Source organism: Rattus norvegicus, chromosome 8 (assembly GCF_036323735.1).
Source record: "Rattus norvegicus strain BN/NHsdMcwi chromosome 8, GRCr8, whole genome shotgun sequence".
NCBI classification, from domain to species: domain Eukaryota; kingdom Metazoa; phylum Chordata; class Mammalia; order Rodentia; family Muridae; genus Rattus; species Rattus norvegicus.
In genome coordinates this window covers 15,347,751-15,365,095 of record NC_086026.1, presented here as the reverse complement: position 1 = coordinate 15,365,095, position 17,345 = coordinate 15,347,751, and the positions used below count along the sequence as shown (strand labels likewise).

General features: G+C 39.2%; 1 protein-coding gene across 5 annotated transcripts in view; it reads left to right on the top strand.

Moving 5' to 3' along the window:
- Nucleotides 1-17,345, top strand: part of Cntn5 (contactin 5) — a 1,231,995-nt gene that overhangs the window by 884,323 nt on the left and 330,327 nt on the right.

The window sequence follows — 17,345 nt, the reverse complement described above, 5'->3', positions numbered from 1 at the left end:
CCCGTTGAAGGAATCAGAGAAAGAACTGGAAGAGCTTGAGGGGCTCGAGACCCCTTATGAACAACAATGCCAAGCAACCAGAGCTTCCAGGGACTAAGCCACTACCTAAAGACTATACATGGACTGACCCTGGACTCTGACCTCATAGGTAGCAGTGAATATCCTAGTAAGATCACCAGTGGAAGGGGAAGCCCTTGGTCCTTCTAAGACTGAACATGTAGTGAACGTGATTGTTGGGGCGAGGGTGGCAATGGGGGGAGGGTGGGTAGGGGAACACCCATAAAGAAGGTAGGGGGAGGGAAGAGGGGGATGTTTGCCCGGAAACCAGGAAAGGAAATAACATTCGAAATGTAAATAAGAAATACTCAAGTTAATAAAAGAAATAAAATAAAATAAAAAGAAGAAGTCAAAAAGAAACTAGCTATACCCTGCCTCTTTGACCAACCACCAAAAAAGTGCATTCTTAAGTATGGCATCACATCTGAATTCAAAAGTTGAAATCTCTTACTTATAATCTTGATATAATTTACTACCTACTTTGTATTAGGTTTGAGACTTAACCTATCTAAGCCTCAACGTATCCTCCTGAACATGGAGTAAACATGTATTATCTGCTGCAGAAAGAACTGAGTATTAAATGCATTACTATAAACAAAGTATCTAGAAGGGTGGTGGGTACATAACAGGCTGGAGGGAATATTTGCAATTTTACATGAAACTCCTGAGCCATTGGTTAGCAGGGACGTGGTCATAGCAGTCGTAAGCCACCCTTCTGGAGTATTGCTGTTACAGGAGTCGTGCTGTTTATATTGTTTGTTGTGCAAATTTACTCTCATGTGTGGAGAACCAATATTTTCACATTTGGGAATGGCGTGGGCGGCCAGCAGCACTTGTGGATGGCGATGTGGGAAGTAGGTGAATAAGCACTTCACTTGCTCCAGTTCTAAAGTTCTCCCCAGATCTCAGATGTTCTCCCCACTTCGTGATGGACTGTGAACTTCTCACCTTGCCTGCAGATATTTGAACAATTTGCCTACAATCACATTGCCTCATATAAGTGCTATAAATAGGAATAAAATCTACACTGTAACATGCAGTCTGTTTTTTATTATAAAGCATTCTCGTATTTCTATCCACATTAAGCTTCATCTCCCTTGTGCTTAATATTATCCACACAATGCAATAATGCAGGTGTGTACAGAACCATGGATTCCATCAAGAGAGTCAAACACCTCCTGAATACTGGGACCAAGTACTCAACCTTCCTGTCAGCAAGCATTGCAAAGTAGTCAATGACAACCAGCTTAACCTGTAGGACTATATTCCTTTGCTGCCATATAGCTCCCTTTATCTGAACAACTTCAGTGACAAAATGTACTCCTGAAATTCATACTTTGCCATTTATTTAACTTTAAACAGCATTATTAGGGCACTCACCATAAGTCTACATGAAATATATGTTTACTAACTTATATCTGATTGCATGTTATTGAGGTCAGCAACTAGTGTAAATCATCTGGGGTGGTTATAAAAATGTAACAGAGGATGGCTTTGTCTGGCATCCATAGGAGAAGAGGCCCTTGATCCTGTGAAGGCTTGATTCCCTAGTGTAGGGGAACATCAGGGTGGTGAGGTGGGAGTGGGTGGGGGAAGGGGAAGCATCCTCATAGAAGCAGGAGGGAGGAGATGGGATAGGGGAGTTCCAGAGGGGAAACCTAGAAAGAGGATGTCATTTCAAATGTAAATACATAAAATATCCAATTAAAAACACAAATTAAAAGAATAAATAAATAAAAATAAAAAATTCGAGTCCCCACATGAGGTTTACCCAGAGTTGTTAAAGCATTTTTAAACACCAACTTCTTTTAATGATCAGGAATCATAAAATATACACAACCGTCCTTTAGAAACTCTCTTCTGTAGAGATCTAGGGCTTTCATTTGCTTCCTTCCCTTCTCAGGGAGTATCAGAATCTGTTTTGGAACCGAAAGTACTAGGCTTGGTTTCATTTGGAGGTTTTCTCTTTTCTCAAGTGGTCGAGCACTTCCACATCAGTGGGTGGGGGCAGGGGGGTGGGAGAGTCACTGAACTCTTCTAGGAGAACCTTCAGCTGGCAGAGGATACAATCAACAGTAGTGTCTTCAGACGCCGAAGTTTTTGTGCCACATTAAGTTTACCAAAACAAAAGGTAGTAGTTAGTAGGAACTTCAGCACTCATCAAAATAGGACACTGATTTGTGGTACTTCTCTGGGGAGATGCCTGGAAAAGAACTAAAAGAAGAAGATATTTCAAGATCTGAATAAGATGTTGACCTCAGTTCATAAATCCACCAAGAGTGATGAATTCAGGACTTGGGAGAGCTCAGCAGTTAATGAGGCTCACTGGGGTGGAGAGGATTGTAGGTAACTTCTTGGTACCCAGGCTGGGTGTTTCACAACCTCCTACAACTTCATTCCAGGGGATGTGATACCCTCTTCTGACCTCTGCATGTACCTGCACCCATGGACTCAGACACATACACACACGTACAAATATGGCAAGTCTGTCATCAATGAAATAATCAATGAGTCAATACTTTATACCTTATTATGTCTATGTTATGTGCTGCTTTGCAGTTTGAATTCTTTATTTATCCCAGATAGTGTTTCTGAATAAAAAGTTCACAATGGGGAGGCTCTCTCTGAAAACTTAGATGCCTGAATCTTTTTCTGAGACAGTCTGGAGTTGAGAGGACAGGTATCTATAAAGTACATCACAGATAAGTGTTTCGTTCAGTTGGGTGAGATGACAGTAGACATTTTATTTTATTTCTGTAAGTAACTGTTAGGTCAGAGTCATTGTCACATGATGATGATATTGGAACAGTATGCTCCTTGCTTATGCAAATGAAGAAGTCACGATCATTCCTAGGTATGGTTTAGGAGATGGTTTTTATTGTCGATATGAGAAAGAGTATAGTAAGAGGTATCTGGAAGAGTCCAAAGCAAGGAGAGAAAATAGTATTGTAAATATAGTTCACAGAATGAACCAGACATGAATGGAAAGAGAGAGGTGGGAGGGAGCAGAGATGAAAAGAAGAGAGAGGGGCAAGAGGGGGTACCAGGTTGGTCTCTTTCAGAACAGACACTTTGAGAACAGACACTCTGAGAACAGAAAATGATTCAATTTTCAAATTTTCTTAATTCAAGAATTTGCAGCACTGTTAAAGCATCTTGAAGCATACCCTACACCCTGCTTTTCTTCTATTGGGAGCTGTCCTCAGAGCTGAGTCACTGTATAGGGCAACACTTCTTGTCCCTTTGTTTGGATAATATTTCTATGAAAAAATTGCTGATTTTTTTGCTTTTGTATGTTATCCTTCTGTTGGTCTGTTCTCATGTGGTTACATACCAGACTCTTCTCTGCACACGTAGGGAGGTGTTTTGTTTTGTTTTTTTTCTTTTCTTTTTTTTTTTATTAACTTGAGTGTTTCTTATTTGCATTTCGAGTGTTATTCCCTTTCCCGGTTTCTGGGCAAACATTCCGCTAATCCCTCCCTTCTTTATGGGTGTTCCCCTACCAATCCTCCTCCCATTGCCACCCTCCCCCCAACAATCATGTTCACTGGGGGTTCAGTCTTAGCAGGACCAAGGGCTTCCCCTTCCACTGGTGATCTTACGAGAATATTCATTGCTACCTATGAGGTCAGAGTCCAGGGTCAGTCCATGTATAGTCCTTAGGTAGTGGCTTAGTCCCTGGAAGCTCTGGTTGCTTGGCATTGTTGTTCATAAGGGGTCTCAAACTCCTTCAAGCTCTTCCAGTTCTTTCTCTGGTTCCTTCAACGGGGGTCCTATTCTCAGTTCAGTGGTTTGCTGCTGGCATTCGCATCTGTATTTGCTGTATTCTGGCTGTGTCTCTCAGGAGAGATCTACATCCGGCTCCTGTCAGCCTGCACTTCTTTGCTTCATCCATCTTGTCTAATTGGATGACTGTAAATGTATGGGCCACATGTGGGGCAGGCTCTGAATGGGTGTTCCTTTTGTGTCTGTTTTAATCTTTGCCTCTCTATTCCCTGCCAAGGGTATTCTGGTTCCCCTTTTAAAGAAGGAGTGAAGCATTCACATTTTGATCATCCGCCTTGAGTTTCATTTGTTCTAGGCATCTAGGGTAATTCAAGCATTTGGGCTAATAGCCACTTATCAATGAGTGCATACCATGTATGTCTTTCTGTGATTGGGTTAGCTCACTCAGGATGATATTTTCCAGTTCCAACCATTTGCCTACGAATTTCATAAAGGCATTGTTTTTTATAGCTGAGTAATACTCCATTATGTAGATGTACCACATTTTCTGTATCCATTACTCTGTTGAAGGGCATCTGGGTTCTTTCCAGCTTCTGGCTATTATAAATAAGGCTGCTATGGACATAGTGGAGCACGTGTCTATTTTATATGTTGGGACATCTTGTGGGTATATGCCCAAGAAAGGTATAGCTGGATCCTCAGGCAGTTCAATGTCCAATTTTCTGAGGAACCTCCAGACTGATTTCCAGAATGGTTGTACCAGACTGCAACCCCACCAACAATGGAGGAGTGTTCCTCTTTCTCCACATCCTCGCCAGCATTTGCTGTCACATGAGTTTTTGATCTTAGCCATTCTCACTGGTGTGAGGTGAAATCTCAGGGTTGTTTTGATTTGCATTTCCCTTATGACTAAAGATGTTGAACATTTCTTTAGGTGTTTCTCAGCCATTCGGCATTCCTCAGCTGTGAATTCTTTGTTTAACTCTGAACCCCATTTTTTAATAGGGTTATTTGTCTCCCTGAGGTCTAACTTCTTGAGTTCTTTGTATATTTTGGATATAAGGCCTCTAACTGTTGTACGATTGGTAAAGATCTTTTCCCAATCTGTTGGTTGCTGTTTTGTCCTAACCACAGTGTCCTTTGCCTTACAGAAGCTTTGCAGTTTTATGAGATCCCATTTGTCGATTCTTGATCTTAGAGCATAAGCCATTGGTGTTTTGTTCAGGAAATTTTTTCCAGTGCCCATGTGTTCGAGATGCTTCCCCACTTTTTCCTCTATTAGTTTGAGTGTATGTGGTTTGATGTGGAGGTCCTTTATCCACTTTGACTTAAGCTTTGTACAGGGTGATAAGAATAGTTCGATCTGCATTCTTCTACATGGTGACCTCCAGTTGAACCAGCAACATTTGCTGAAAATGCTCTTTTTTCCAGTGGATGGTTTTGTCTCCTCTGTCAAAAATCAAGTGACCATAGGTGTGTGGGTTCATTTCTGGGTCTTCAATTCTATTCCATTGGTCTATCTGTCTGTCTCTGTACCAATACCATGCAGGTTTTATCACTATTACTCTGTAATACTGCTTGAGTTCAGGGATAGTGATTCCCCAAGAAGTCCTTTTATTGTTGAGGATAGTTTTAGCTATCCTGGGTTTTTTGTTATTCCAGATGAATTTGCAAATTGTTCTAACTTTTTGAAGAAATGGATTGGTATTTTGATGGGGATAGCATTGAATCTGTAGATAGCTTTTGGTAGAATTGCCATTTTTACTTTATTAATCCTGCCAATCCATGAGCATGGGAGATCGTTCCATCTTCTGAGGTCTTCTTCAATTTCTTTCTTCAGAGTCTTGAAGTTCTTATTGTACAGATCTTTTACTTGCTTGGTTAAAGTCACACCGAGGTACTTTATATTATTTGGATCTATAATGAAGGGTATCGTTTCCCTAATTTCTTTCTCGGCTTGTTTCTCTTTTGTGTAGAGGAAGGCTACTGATTTATTTGAGTTAATTTTATACCCAGCCACTTTGCTGAAGTTGTTTATCAGCTTTAGTAGTTCTCTGGTGGAACTTTTGGGATCACTTAAATATACTATCATATCATCTGCAAATAGTGATATTTTGACTTCTTCTTTTCCGATCTGTGTCCCCTTGACGACCTTTTGTTGTCTCTTTGCTCTGGCTAGAACTTCAAGAAATATATTGAATAAGTAGGGAGTGGGCAGCCTTGTCTAGTCCCTGATTTGTCTCCATTTAGTTTAATGTTAGCAACTGGTTTGCTGTATATGGCTTTTACTATGTTTAGGTATGGGCCTTGAATTACTATTCTTTCCAGGACTTTTATCATGAAGGGGTGTTGAATTTTGTCAAATGCTTTCTCAGCGTCTAATGAAATGATCATGTGGATTTGTTCTTTCAGTTTGTTTATATAATGGATCATGTTGATGGTTTTCCATATATTAAACCATCCCTGCATGCCTGGGATGAAGCCTACTTGATCATGGTGGATGATTGTTTTGAAGTGCTCTTGGATTTGGTTTGCCAGAATTTTATTGAGTATTTTTGCGTCGATATTCATAAGGGAAATTGGTCTGAAGTTCTCTTTCTTTGTTGGGTCTTTGTGTGGTTTAGGTATAAGAGTAATTGTGGCTTCATAGAAGGGATTCGGTAGTGATCCATCTGTTTCAATTTTGTGGAACAGTTTGGATAGTATTGGTATGAGGTCTTCTATGAAGGTGTGATAGAATTCTGCACTAAACCCATCTGGACCTGGGCTCTTTTTGGTTGGGAGACCTTTAATGATTGCTTCTATTTCCTTAGGATTTATGGGGTTGTTTAACTGGTTTATCTGTTCCAGATTTAACTTCGGCACCTGGTATCTGTCTAGAAAATTGTCCATTTCCTGCAGATTTTCAAGTTTTGTTGAATATAGGCTTTTATACTAAGATCTGATGATTTTTTTGAATTTCCTCTGAATCTGTAGTTATGTCTCTCTTTTCATTTCTGATTTTGTTAATTTGGGCACACTCTCTGTGTCCTCTCGTTAGTCTGGCTAAGGGTTTATCTATCTTGTTGATTTTCTCAAAGAACCAACTTTTGGTTCTGTTGATTTATTCTACGGTCCTTTTTGTTTATACTTGGTTGATTTCAACTCTGAGTTTGATTATTTCCTGCCTTCTACTCCTCCTGGGTGTATTTGCTTCTTTTTGTTCTAGAGCTTTTCGGTGTGTTGTCAAGCAGGTGACATATGCTCTTTCCTGTTTCTGTCTGCAGGCACTCAGGGCTATGAGTTTTCCTCTTAGCACAGCTTTCATTGTGTCCCATAAGTTTGGGTATGTTGTACCTTCATTTTCATTAAATTCTGAGTCTTTAATATCTTTCTTTATTTCTTCCTTGACCAGGTTATCATTGAGTAGAGCATTGTTCAATTTCCACGTATATGTGGGCATTCTTCCCTTAATGTTATTGAAGACCAGCTTTAGGCCGTGGTGGTCTGATAGCACGCATGGGATTATTTCTATCTTTCTGTACCTGTTGAGGCCCGTTTTTTGACCAATTATATGGTCAATTTTGGAGAAAGTACCATGAGGAGCTGAGATGAAGGTATATCCTTTTGCTTTAGGATAGAATGTTCTATATATATATCTGTTAAATCCATTTGGCTCATGACTTCTCTTAGTCTGTCTACATCTCTGTTTAATTTCTGTTTCCATGATCTGTCCATTGATGAGAGTGGGGTGTTGAAATCTCCTACTATTATTGTGTGAGGTGCAATGTGTGTTTTGAGCTTTAGTAAGGTTTCTTTTACGTATGTAGGTGCCCTTGTATTTGGGGCATAGATATTTAGGATTGAGAGTTCATCTTGGTGGATTTTTCCTTTGATGAATATGAAGTGTCCTTCCTTATCTTTTTTGATGACTTTTAGTTGAAAATTGATTTTATTTGATATTAGAATGGCTACTCCAGCTTGCTTCTTCTGACCATTTGCTTGGAAAGTTGATTTCCAGCCTTTCACTCTGAGTTAGTGTCTGTCTTTGTCTCTGAGGTGTGTTTCCTGTAGGCAACAGAATGCAGGGTCCTTGTTGCGTATCCCGTTTGTTAATCTATGTCTTTTTATTGGGGAGTTGAGGCCATTGATGTTGAGAGATATTAAGGAATAGTGATTATTGTTTCCTGTTATATTTATATTTGGATATGAGGTTATGTTTCTGTGCCTTTCTTCTCTTTGTTTTGTTGCCAAGACGATTAGTTTCTTGCTTCTTCTAGGGTATACCTTGACTCCTTATGTTGGGTTTTACCATTTATTATCCTTTGTAGTGCTGGATTTGTAGAAAGATATTGTGTAAATTTGGTTTTGTCATGGAATATCTTGGTTTCTCCATCTATGTTAATTGAGAGTTTTGCAGGATAAATAACCTGGGCTGGTATTGTGTTCTCTTAGGGTCGGTATGACATCTGTCCAGGATCTTCTGGCTTTCATAGTTTCTGGCGAAAAATCCGGTGTGATTCTGATAGGTCTGCCTTTATATGTTACTTGACCTTTTTCCCTTACTGCTTTTAATATTTTCTTTATTTTGTGCGTTTGGTGTTTTGACTATTATGTGACAGGTGGAGTTTCTTTTCTGGTCCAATCTATTTGGAGTTCTGTAGGCTTCTTGTATGCTTATGGGTATCTCTTTTGTTAGGTTAGGGAAGTTTTCTTCTATGATTTTGTTGAAGATATTTACTGGTCCTTTGAGCTGGGAGTCTTCACTCTCTTCTATACCTATTATCCTTAGGTTTGATCTTCTCATTGAGTCCTGGATTTCCTGTATGTTTTGGACCAGTAGCTTTTTTGCTTTACATTATCTTTGAGAGTTGAGTCGATGATTTCTATGGAATCTTCTGCTCCTGAGATTCTCTCTTCCATCTCATGTATTCTGTTGGTGAAGCTCGTATCTACAGCTCCTTGTCTCGTCTTTTGGTTTTCTATATCCAGGGTTGTTTCCATGTGTTCTTTTTTGATTGCTTCTATTTCCATTTTTAATTCCTTCAACTGTTTGATTGTGTTTTCCTCGAATTCTTTCAGGGATTTTGTGACTCCTCTCTATGGGCTTCTACTTGTCTATTTATGTTTTCCTGGAATTCTTTTAGGGATTTTTGCGATTCCTCTCTGTAGGCTTCTACTTGTTCTCTAAGGGAGTTCTTCATGTCGTTCTTGAAGTCCTCCAGCATCATGATCAAATATGATTTTGAAACTAGATCTTATGATGTATGTGAGAAAATGGGGGAGTGGAGAAGGAAAAGCCAGATGAGGAGACCAGGAGGATGAAGAGTATATGAACAATTCAGGCAACAAAATGGTTAGATTATATAGGGAAGGGAAGCTTGGAGGAGGTAATCATCCCAGCCTCTGGGCTGAAGAAGATCAGGATAGGGGATAGGGGATGTTAGCCATAGCCTGTCACAGGTAGAGACTGAGGGATGCTGCAAACACTTTAGGTCAGTGTCCACTTCGATACTTTAATGGATACCTCAATTAGCAATTTGTCCCAGGTTTGAGGCCTAACAGTTTCAACACTTGGAAATTCTCACTGTAGTTTTGTTGTGTGATTCATCTTTTGGAGATTCAATAAACCTAGTTAAAAAAATCTGTGAACACTGTAGACACATGTATAATACATTTGTAAGGTAAATAAAGATAGTTAAACTATGAGAAAAAAAAGAAACTAGATCTTGCTTTTCTGGTGTGTTTGGATATTCCGTGTTTGCTTTTGTGGGAGAATTGGGTTCTGATGATGTCATGTAATCTTGGTTTCTGTTGCTTGGGTTCCTGCGCTTGCCTCTCTCCATCAGATTATCTCTAGTATTACTTTGTTCTGCTATTTCTGACAGTGGCTAGCCTGTCCTATATGCCTGTCTTTCAGGAGTGCTGTAGACCTGTTTTCCTGTTTTCTTTCAGCCAGTTATGGGGACAGAGTGTTCTGCTTTCGGGCGTGTAGTTTTTCCTATCTACAGGTCTTCAGCTGTTCCTGTGGGCCTGTGTCTTGAGTTCACCAGGCAGATCGCTTGCAGCAGAAAAGTTGGTCTTACCTGTGGTCCCAAGGCTCAAGTTTGCTCGTGGGGTGTTGCTTATGAGCTCTCAGTGGTGTCAGCCACCAGGAAGATCTGTGCCGCCCTTTCCGGGAGCTTCTGTGCACCAGGGTTCCAGATGGCTTTTGGTGTTTTCCTCTGGAATCAGTAATATGTGCAGAGTGCAGTCTCTTCTGGTTTCCCAGGCGTGTCTTCCTCTCTAGTGAGGTGTTTAAATGTAACCTTAAGACACTATATAAATCACTAAGATCATTGCCTCCAATTTTCTTTCTCAGAATTAACTCTCACATTTTGTCCCAGTTAATTTGCCTAAAATTTAGTAGTTTATGTTCTATGTTTTAAGGTTTCCTCCATCCTGAAAGAACAATAGAATTTATTTTCTGTAAAAAATCACTTCTTGGATACTAAGCGATTTAAATACCCTTCCAGAAAACAATCTGTAATATTTAGGATAGTTTTCATCACAGATTACCATGATGATAGTTTATATACTTACCACAGAATGAAAAGACTACTTTTCTTTAAAAATATACTTCAAGTCATATATTAAAATGAGTATTGTATTCTTCAAAATATACATCTGGGCAGTAACTGACTTAGGCCAATATATTATGCCATTATTTAGTTCATTTTAAAACTCATTGATTTATCTTCCTGTTTCATAACCCTTGCCATTTAGCAGTATAGATAAAAATGGAGGAAAATGGAAAGCTGGAGACTAAGTCCTTCTGGCACTAAAGGTTTCACACATGTGTGATGGACATTTTGTATAAGAGAGAGATGTGTGTTATTGTATATGGGAGAGGTTAATGCATGCCATTCTCATGTGTGTTGTTGTATGTAAGAGAGGTAGATGGGTGCCATTCTCAAACATGTGTCTGTGGAGGCCAGAGTTCAACTCAGAGAATTTTCTTCAGTAAATTCCTACTCAGATCTTTGAGTTGAGATCTCTCAAGTTAAAACCCTGAAGGCATATTCACCTAGGCCAGCTACCTATCAGCCCAGTCATCCTTGACTCTGCCTCCACAGCACTGGGATCAGCTGTCTTTCTACACGGGCACTTTATGTAGGTTCTGAGGATCAAATGCACGTCAGCATGGTTTGAAGCTGCTATATACACACATTATATACAGAACAGTTTTCCTAAGATAATCAAATAGCATTGTGAATATGTATACACCTACACATAGACGTTCACAGACATTCAAATATGCAGACACACAAGCATACTCATATACAAACACACACATACACACAAACATATATATATACCACGCACACATATATATACCATACACACATACGTAATACATACATGCCTACATATGCCTACATACAAATACACACATATATAACATACAAACATGCACTCATAAACACACAAATGCACATGCTCAGGAAAACATATGCATAAACGTCACCACACACAGATACACACAAATACACAATGAACATAATGTTTATAGAGTTAGCAATTATAGTGGGCAGAGGGTCCTTTTACCTGTTCTTGTCTCACTACAGTGTCCTTGTACTTTTTGCCTTTACTAGTTAGCTGTCAGCAAGCATCAGACCTATACATACATGTGACAGTGACAAATCTGGGATAAAGACTGAGTCCTAAGTCTTCTGCTTTATCCATTTCCTCCTTTCCCCTTCCTGAGAGCAGTATCACACCTAGGCTCAGATTCATTGCTATGTTAGTCCCTGGATACATTTTTTCTTTATATTTTGATGGTTTATATGTACGTGGTTGTGAGGTATTCACAAGCAAACATGTAGAGGCCAAAGGCTAACCTTGCCTCTTGTTCTACCACTCCCCACCTTACTTAATTTTTGAGAAATGATCTCCCACTGAACCTATTGGGTGGGCCAGCTGAATAGCAAGGTCTCAAGATCCTCCTGTGTCCCTCACCCCTGCATGGTGCTGGCTTTATAAATAGGAGGTACTGAATTCAGAGCCTCATTCTTTGGCAGCAAGCATTTTACCCACTGAACCATCTCCCCCATCTGCCTGGCATGAGCTATGCAGGGTGGCCTTGCTGAAGATTCTGGCTCAGACACTCAGGATGCACTTCTTCTTAATTGCCTTGGAATACATGCTACAAGTCTATTCCAAATTTAGCAAGAAAACATGGATCTATGAAACTTGTAAATAAGACAAAGTATAAGAAGTAGCCCACATAAGGAAAATCGGGGTTATACTGATCCTTGAGAATGGCATGATTCATCTTTAGAGAATGTGAGGTTGCCTGCTCCTCGGTGTGTTAATTATCTGTCAGAATATCTATCAAGAGAATACAGAGTCTAATTTCCTTTATAATTAGTAAGATCTACTTAATATCATGACACGTTTTGTCTTCACATGTAGGCTTCCTTGTAAAATGTAGTACTTAAAAATTAACAATGAAAGAAAAAGAAAATGAAGGATATATGGATTCTTAATGAGTATTTTCAACACTTGCTGGTTTAATAAATGATGAGTGTTGACATTAAGAGATATTTGTATTTGGCAGTTCCCAAAATGATGATCAAAAACCTGTAGTGAGAATTTTACAGATGGGTGATTGGTGCATGTTTCATAAAGAGCTGCCTTCCTCCTCAGTGGGCACTGCCTCAGGCCCTTGTTCATTTGTTTCTGTCTAAATGAAGGCATAATCCCAAAAAGCTTTCAGAAAATCTGAAATTCAGAGTTAAAACAGGAAAATAACAAGGAAAAAATAGTAGGAATAAATTAGAGATTGTACACTCTGAAATGGGCCCTCAGGCTATCTCAGTGGGATGCAAGAGTACTGATGCCTACAAACCTTTCCCTGCCTGTGACATAATGTAGCACTCATGCTAAAAGTACACTGAGTAAACAGTCAATACAGAAAATGAGCATTTTTTTACAGGAGAAATTCCTTCAAGATCAGAGATCAATAATTTTCACTTTAGTGTGCTGGTGATTATTTTGTCTCAGTCTTACTGAGACACCCTCTGAGAGAAAAGGAACTACGTTGACATAGGAAGAAATGTAGAAGTACAAAGATGACCAGAGGAGATGCACGAGTGGGAAACTATTTGAAGATAATGTCTGGATTGAGAGAAACCTTCAGTGGGCTCTTATCCCATTTCTGGGTCATTGGAAGCCATGTTTCCCATTCTCTTTAAACTTTGGTATTTTGATTCTTGTAACTCTCTATAGCTGATTGAAATTAATATAAAACTAAGAATAATTTTAAGTACAAAGAATCTTTTATTTCATGGTGCAACCATAACAATGGCATACCAATAAACTCTCAACCGACTTGTGGGCAGGAAGAAAACACATAAAATGATGGTCTCGGTTAAGGAAGCCATGTTTGATGTGTAAATGGTTAAAATTACCAGGAAGTCTATGCTATATCTACAGAGGCAAGATCTGAGCTCTTCTGGGCTCTCAGGAAAATTTGCACAAGTAGGCTGGGGTGTAAACGGGGAGAGGAAGGAGGACAAGAAGTTTGTGGATTGTCCTGAATTAAACTGCACTCCAGAAATAGGTAAAGCACAGGCAAAGGCCACATGGAAGAGACTCAGGAGGGAAAAGTGGATCATGCAAAACCAAAACAAAGAAAACAACACAACCTCTTTCCATGCCATATTTGTCTGAGGTTGGATTCATTAGAGTCTAGTCTCATGTCTGTGAAATACTTGACTTGAGCATTTAATAACCACCTGCTTTTTTCAGGAAATTTTTCTACTTCCTTGAGTTAATTTTCTTAGAGCTAAGATGGGAATATGCAGAGCCCTTCGATGGGGTTATGGGGCATAGAGCTGGTATCCAAAGGATGTAACATGAAACAGAACCCTCATGAGATGTCAGGGCCATTTGCACTATTAAGTCACCTTTTACTATGGCACAATGATTGGTACATGACCTCTAATGTCATGGAAGTCCTGTGATTGTATTGTAGATTTCAATCGACTTCTTTAAGTTCAGAAGTCTTAGAGAAAGTTAATAACAAATAAGGAAGATATGGCTTATAACCTTCAAAAATCATTCATAAATCTAAATACCAACAATTTTAAAATCTGGAAGAAATAAAGCTCTCTAGATTATATTTAAATTTGTCATCAAATTGCTTACCTTGATTTTACTAAGCCAACTTAAGCCTATAAAGTCAACAGATTTGCAAAGCTAGGGTAGGGCAGTGTAAAACTTAAATAATTAACAGAAAAACCCAAAGCTTTTTAGATTTATGAAGCCAATATTCAAAGTTAAAGTATATGGGCTATAAACAATATAATGCCTACCCCCAGAATATGAAGCTCTTCTGAGCCATCTTCGTACCTAACAGAACCAGGACTGTGTATGAAGGGGAATCACACATAAGTACTTTCAGCCCCTTCTCCATTACTCCTTGTCTCATTACCTCCATTTTTGTGATGTACTCCCTACCCCCATTCCTTTCTCATTCTGTTAGTAAACTAAACACTATTTTCTACATAAAACAAGTGTGTGTGTGTGTGTGTCTGTGTGTGTGTATGTGTCTGTGTGTGTGTGTATGTGTGTGTATGTGTCTGTGGTGTGTGTGTGTCTCTGTGTGTGTGTCTGTGTGTGTGTCTGTGTGTGTTTGTGTGTCTGTGTGTGTGTCTGTGTGTGTGTTTGTGTGTGTGTGTGTGTGTCTGTGTGTGTGTTTAGAGGTGCATATGTGGCCAACAATGGCTTTTGGTGTTGATCTTCAGGCTCTGCCGTCCACTTTTGAGACACAATCCATCATTGTGCTGAATCCTGTCAGACAGGCTAGACCAGCCGGCCAGTCCCAAAAAATCTACCTGGCTTTCTTTCTTAGGTTTCAGATATAGGCACAGACCACCACATCACCCTATCACCTATCCTATGTGAGTTCTTTAGCCCAAGCTCAGTTTCTAACACTTGTAATACAAGAGTTTTGTTGATGACATTGTCTACCCAGGCAGCCAAAATCATGTATTTTAAAATCTAATAAATATCAGGACATAGCTGCTATTTTTCTTGCTATAGTTACATTTGATAATTAGCCTTCTATGGTCCAATTATATTTGGCTTAATACTTCCCAATATGCAGAACAATGGGTAACAAGAAAACTGATGTATTTAGTCCAATTCGTATATTTTGCCAAGTCAAAATTAGATGCTTTGTGGAATAGAAGACATGTAAACAACACAGGAGAGTAAGATTAACTCATTAGCTTTACATCCAGACAGAATCTTCATGTTTCTGAATCAACACCTCATGAGTATTCTTGATGGCTAAAAGTTGGACAGAAATATGATAGACTAATGGGTTAATCTATTTTTAAAAATATCTTTCCATAAAACTAGATCTATACATAATTCAAAATTGGTCAATTTGAAAATCTCTTCCAAATATTTTCAAATTTATAATACTTTGACTATTTGGGGAAATCCTAGAGATTTGATGGTACCTCTCTAGTTTTAAATAATGATAATTTCTCACTCATGCTTTTAAAGAATTCATCAACATAGTAAGCTATTTTTATTTTCAGTAATGATCTCCCTCACAGAGTATATGTTTCACTGTAAAAATAGCATGTGCAATGATAAAACGTTAAGCAATCAATGGCAAAATAGAGAAGAAGCATATAAGTCACAGATTCGGAGATGTCTTGTGGAATGGAGCGTTCCTGTGGGCTGTGTTATAGCAAATACTGTCTACAAGATTGGAGCTAATAGTCGCAGCCTTGCTGATGGTATTTGGGTAGGTAGGCTGGCATATCAGTATAACAAATAAATGCAACAGGAGCGACAGACTGACCAGAACAAATGAGCTTATGATGCTCAAGTGAAAGCTAAAGGGGAAAGACTCATGTCACAAAAGAACTGGAAGGCTTCAAATGAGCAAATGAAGAACATTAATTGCATCAATAAACCCGTGAGACATCACTGACTTTTCAAGAAAGGAAAATCAATGAGGGCAGTATGATCCATTGACATGGGCTCATAGCATAGAATGCACTGGGAAGAGGAGGCAGCCAAGAGCAGATGCCAATCATACCAGCAACTGAGACAAAGGCAGTGAAGGCAAGAACGACATTATGACCTTGGGAATAGAATAAAGTGTGCACAAAGACTAGAAACACTATCAAAACGAAAAAACATTTCTCAGAACAAATCATCCATGATCAAAACTTTAATTAAAAAGTAAAATTAAGTATTCAGTGTCAGAAAGCTATGGACTATGATCTACACAGGGGTACATGAAGTGACATATAAGCAAAGGTAACATAGTATGTCTATACTCAAGCATTTTAGGTAGAAAGAAAAATAAATGCTGTTATCTCACTTTTAAGAAACACAGATTAACCAGGAAAATGGGTAAATAAACATCATTAAAATACAATGACATAGGCAATAAAATAATTGCTCTACCTGCCTTCTCTGAAAGCATAGGAGAATGAAATTTGGTCTCCAGAGTAGTATATAAAATTTCTGTCTGATTTTGAAAACTGAATGGAATCGTTCTCATGGTGGAGAAAGTAACCAAAACATAGGAGCACGGGGTTAAAAGGTTGGCTTAGAAAGTGGAGAAATGGGCATAGGACCCAATGGGAGACCTGTGGAGCATCTCAAGCCAAAATGATCAAAGAAGATCAAGGATGGGTCCTGTGTTCAAAATAAGGCTTCTTGTTTAACACCCAATCTATTGTGTTAATGCCATATTTAGTATGTCCTGGTGGCAAGTCATAAAGTCAAATGTTTGTGCAGGCCTAATACAATAGGGGAGTGTTTCTCAATCGCTAGTCAATAACCCATTTGGGGGCTGAATAACCTTTTCATGGGCTTACATGTTAGATATCCTTCATATCTGATGCTTATATAATCATTCATAACAGTAAAAAAATACAGTTATGAAGTAGCAATAAGATAACTCACGACTGCATGAAGAAATATCATGAAGAAGGGTCAGAGTTGGAAAGAGAGAGAACCAGTGCATTAAGGCTTATGGCTTCTGGATGATGTATGTCATTTTTTTTCTGTTCATGTTTGTACTTTTGTGCTGGGGCGTATACGCAGGAGTTATCATGTTTCAAGTGTTACTTGGGGAAGATATCTGGTATCTTCTGTTGGGTGAGTGTTCCCTTATTTGATTCTGAATTCTAGCCACACATGGCAGCCATGGGGTCCTGGGTAGGAAAGTCTCTCTGAAGATCCGCAGGTGCTACAGAGGAATAGAGATGGTCTAGCAGGGAAGTCTAAAATGGCTGATGAGAAAGGGTTAGGGGAACACTGGGTCTTCACCAAGAGCAGAACCTTGAAGGAATAAGGGTACAGTGGGTAGAGGGGACCCAAAAAACAGACTGCAGCAGGACTAAGAGGAAATGTGACATCACCAGAGTTGCAGGCAAGAAAATTACCATCCAACCTAGTGCGATCACCAGGATACCGTGCAGAGGCTCTTCTGTGTATTGTGGGTATCATAAAGGAATGGGGACAGGAGAGGAAAAAGCTGAAAGTGGCATTGGGAACTGTGACTT